This window comes from Portunus trituberculatus, chromosome 36 (genome assembly GCF_017591435.1).
Source record: "Portunus trituberculatus isolate SZX2019 chromosome 36, ASM1759143v1, whole genome shotgun sequence".
NCBI lineage: Eukaryota > Metazoa > Arthropoda > Malacostraca > Decapoda > Portunidae > Portunus > Portunus trituberculatus.
Window position 1 is genome coordinate 12550946 of NC_059290.1, and position 5000 is coordinate 12555945.

A 5000-nucleotide genomic window follows, 5' to 3' on the forward strand; every position below is an offset into this window, starting at 1 on the left:
AAAGGAAGAAAAAAAAGCGAAAGAAAAAGAAAGAAAGAAAGAAAGAAAGAAGAGAGAGAAAAGAAAGAGAAAAAACAAAAGAAAGAAAAAAGGAAGGAGAGAAAGAGAGCGAGAGAAGAAAATAAAAAAGGAAATAGGAAAAAGAGAGAAAACGAAAGAGAGAAAGAATGAAAGAAGAAGAAGAGCAAGAGAAAAAAGAAGAAAAAGAAAAAGGAAAAAGAAAAGCAAAAAGCGAAAGACAGGAAGAAAAAAAAAAAAGAAAGAAAAAAAAACGAAAAGGAAAGAGAAAAGGAGAAGAAAAAGCAAAATAAAGAAATGAAGAAAGAAGGAAGAGGAAGAGAGAGAGAGAGAAAGAGGAAAAAAAAAAAAAAGGAAAAAGCGAAAGAGAGAAAGAAAGGAAGAAGAAGAAGAAGAAGAGAAAGAATAAAAAAGAGGAAAAAGAAAGAGAAGAAAAACCATAAGAAAGAAGGAAAAAAGGAAGAAAAGAGAGAGAGAGAGAGAGAGAGAGAGAGAGAGAGAGAGAGAGAGAGAGAGAGAGAGAGAGAGAGAGAGAGAGAGAGAAAGCGGAACTTGTAATCATTTTTTCACATTATCTTTCACTTCCTTTGTTTTGTTTTCTTTTTTCTTTCTTTTTATTTTTCTTCTTCAAACTATTTATTTTTTCTTATCTCTTTCTCTCTCTATTACTCTCTTTATCATCTTCCTCTTATTCTACCTTTTATCATTTCGTTGATCTATTTCTCCTTCGTTACTTTTCTGCTTCATTTATTCATGTATGTCTTTATTTATTATTCTTGCTCTTCTCATCACTTTTATCATCTTCCTTTATCTATTCATTCATTTATCATTAGTGTCACTGTTATTCATTTATCTCTCTGCTTGTCTATCTCCTATTCATTTACTTTTCATCACTATTATCTTTTTTCCTCCATTTATCATTATTTTCTATCTTGTATTATCATTTTATCTATCTATCTCCTCTTTATCAATGTCTCTTTTGGTCTTTGTTTTTTTTTTATTTATTTATTTATTATTGTCATTCTTTTCGTGACTAATTTATCATTTTCTTCTATTTCTTCATTATTTCCTTATTTATCATTTTTATTTCTGTCTCTGTTTCTATTTATTTCTTTTATTATTATCATTCTCCTTCCCAAGACTTTATCATTTTCTTCCATTTCTTCATTTACCATCATTATCATTATCTATCTCTATCTATAATTATCTACCTCCTTTTGTCCTTTTTTTTTATTTTCTATCCATTTATCCTTTTATCATCATTCTTTTATCTATACTTAATTTTTTTTTTCTCTCTATCTATTCCTTCATTTACCATTATTATCATTTCTATTATCATCACTTTCCTTTTACTATCATTTCTCTTCATCCTCACCTCATCTTTATCTCCTCCATCTATGTCCCCATTTATCATTACTATCTTGTGTGAATCGTTTATCACTATTTGTCTCTCCTCAGTTTACTAATACCAGCGTTCATTCATTTGGTAAAGCATGTGATTTTGTTAGTCAATTAGTGTGCAGACAGACAGACAGACAGACAGGCAGGCAGGCAGATAGACATATAGACAGACAGATGGACAGACAGACAGACAGGCAGATAGACATATAGACAGACAGATGGACAGACAGACAGGCAGATAGACATATAGACAGACAGATGGACAGACAGACAGGCAGGCAGGCAGATAGACATATAGACAGACAGATGGACAGACAGACAGGCAGATAGACAGGCAGATAGACAGATGGACAGAAAAACAGAGAGACAGACAGATAGACAGACAGACAGATGAACAGACAGACAGACAGACAGGCAGATAGACAGACAGACAGATGGACAGACAGACAGACAGACAGACAGACAGATAGAAAGATAGACAGAGATGGACAGACAGACAGAGAGACAGACAGATAGACAGACTGATGGACAGACAGACAGACACACAGACAGAAAGAAAGACAAAAAGACAGACAGAGAGATATATAATGTAAACCAATAAACAGATGCAGAAATTAGACACACACACACACACACACACACACACACACACACACACACACACACACACACACACACACACACACACACACACACACACACACTGACAGACAAACGCAAGGACGAACAAACAGAAAAAAAACACTTATTCATCCAAAACACAAAAACAAAACGAAAAAAAAATTGAATACAAGACAGAAATAGTGGAGACAAACAGACAGACAGACAAAGACAGACAGACAGACAGACAGACAGACAGACAGACAGACAGAGACACACAAAAAGAGAAACACCCACAGACACAGATAGACACAAACACACACAAACACACATAAACAAACTCCAAAACACACACACACACACACACACACACACACACACACACACACACACACACACAAAACACATAAACAAACCTTATAACACACACAAACATCCACAAACACACCCAAACACACAAAAACAAACTTTAAAACACCCACAAACACACTCACCAATTAACGAAACGACTGCTGTCCACTCCAACCAAACAGAGAAGGTCGTAGTGACTTGCCAAGGGGGACGAGTGGCACTGAACACCCCCAAGAGAGTGCCGGAGTGGGGGTCAGGGAGGGAGTTCAAGTGAGCCGCGAGAGAGAGCAAGAAGACACGTCCTCCTGCCTCGACTGCTTCAGAGACACTAACACAAGACGGGCCGATCGAGATGAGGTCTGGGCTGCAAGGAAGGGCGGTGGTGGTGGTGGTGGTGGTGGAGGGAAGGGGTCAGCGAGAAGGAGAAGGAGGAGGAGGAGGAGGAGGAGGAGGAGGAGGAGGATCTATGGCGGTGGTAGGAATAAGGAAAGTGAGTCAGGATAAGGAATGAATATAAAGGAAGATTTCTCATGGCTCCTATTTAGGTTATCAGGCCTAGAGAGAGAGAGAGAGAGAGAGAGAGAGAGAGAGAGAGAGAGAATACATAACACGACGTCATAGAAAAAATAAAGGTGACAGAATAATCCTAAATATTGAAAGAAAATATTTTAGGTAAGGTTAGATTAGGGTTAGATTAGGGTAGGATAGGGTAGGATAGGTTAGGATAGGTTAGGGTAGAGTAGGATAGGGAAGGGTAGGTTACATTACTCTCCATTGGGTTAGTATAGAAAAATCTGAAATATTAGGGCCAAATTAGGGGATTTTTAAGGGAATAAGGAAGTCAGAGTGAAAAATAAGGTGCATTTAGGGTGTTTAGAGCGCAGGGGTGTCTGGGGTACAAGAAATGGGGTTGTGGGGTGAGGGGGGAGTTGTGGGGGGTGTGGAGGGTACAGATCATGGTAGGGGGTATTTAGAAGTGGGTATGAAGGAAGGGAGTGAAGGGAGGGGGAAGGAGAGGGGAAGGGAAGGGGTGGGGGAAGGTAAGGAGGGGTCAGACCTCGCCTCTCTCATTCAAGGTTACTGGAGTGACCACACCCACGCCACACACACACACACACACACACACACACACACACACACACACACACACACCATACACTTCCTACCTTGAATAGATTTACCCTCCCCTCTCTCTCTCTCTCCCCTCTCCCTATCTCTACTATACATTCCTTCCCTACACCCATCTCCTCCCCCCCCCCTTCCCACTCTCCCTCCTCTTCTCTCCCTCTTTCCTTCCCCATTCCTTGCATTTCATCATTCTCATTAATCTACTTTTCCTATTTTTTTTTTCTGTTTTTATCATTCTTATCTTCGTCTCTCTCTTCTTCCTTCCTTTTTCGCTTGCTCTTTATCTCCTTGTTTGTTTATTCTTCCTTCTTTGTCCTTTATTTAAGTTGTTACCAATTCCTACTTCCTTATTTACTCTTCTCCTTTTCTTCTTGCATCATCTTTTTTTTCCTTCCTGTCAATTTCTCTCTCTCTCTCTCTCTCTCTCTCTCTCTCTCTCTCTCTCTCTCTCTACTTTCTCAGTGACCTACTCTCCTTCGTGTGTGTGTGTGTGTGTGTGTGTGTGTGTGTGTGTGTGTGTGTGTGTGTGTGTGTGTGTGTGTGTGTGTGTGTGTGTGTGTGTGTGTGTGTGTGTGTGTGTGTGTGTGTGTGTGTGTGTGTGTGTGTGTGTGTGTGTGTTGTGTGTGTGTGTGATCTATTAATGTGTGTGTGTGTGTGTGTGTGTGTGTGTGCGTGTGTGTGTGTGAATGGTTTTGTGTGTGTGTGGGCGTGTGTGTGTGTGTGTGTGTGTGTGTGTGTGTGTGTGTGTGTGTGTGTGTGTGTGTGTGTGTGTGTGTGTGTGTGTGTGTGTGTGTGTGTGTTCAAGCTTGTTAAGGTAAGGAAGGCAAGGCAAGCAGTGGGTGGAGTGGAGTGGAGTGGAGTGGAGTGGAGTGGAGGAGGGGGAGGTGTAGAGAACGGGGGGTGGGGCGGTGGGGGGGGGTGGACTACACAGGTATTCTTTACAAGAAAAAAAAAAACATCAATTTTCCTCCATTTCTTTGATTTATTGTTTTCTATTCCATTTCCTTTCATTTATTCACTGATTTATTTCATCTCTATTTTTTCCCACATTTTTTCCACATTTTTCAAGTAACATTTCGCTCAAGTTTTTCTCTAATTCCTTCGTTTATTCGTCAATTTGTTTCGTCTTTACTTTTTTTTTTATTTTCGCTTTACTTGTCAATATTCCTTCACATTTTTTATTTTTTTTATTTTTAGCTTTTTTTATTTATTTTTGAATGCATAAATCTTTGTATCGTTTGTCTAATTCTCTCTCTGTTTTTTTTTTCTCATTTTATTCAATTTCTTATTCATTTATTTCATCTAAATTCTCTTTTATTTCATTTTTATTTCTATTTTTATTTGTTTTTCTTTCTTTTCATTCTTATTTCTTTTATTTCTTTTCTTTTTATTTGTATTTTCCTTTTTTTATATTTTTTATTTTATTTTCCGTTTTCTTATTCGTTTATTTCATCTATACTTTCTCTTTATTTTCCTGCATTTTCTTTTTCTTTTTTCATTTC

The 5000-nt window shown here is 38.2% G+C and overlaps 1 protein-coding gene across 1 annotated transcript in view; it reads right to left on the reverse strand.

Moving 5' to 3' along the window:
* Window positions 1–2715, reverse strand: part of LOC123513545 — a 26437-nt gene extending 23722 nt beyond the window's left edge. Inside the window, exon 1 of the mRNA XM_045270778.1 lies at window positions 2514–2715. The gene's annotated coding sequence lies outside the window, so the exon portion shown is untranslated. The remainder of the gene's footprint in view (window positions 1–2513) is intronic.
* Between the last annotated feature and the right edge of the window lie 2285 nt (window positions 2716–5000).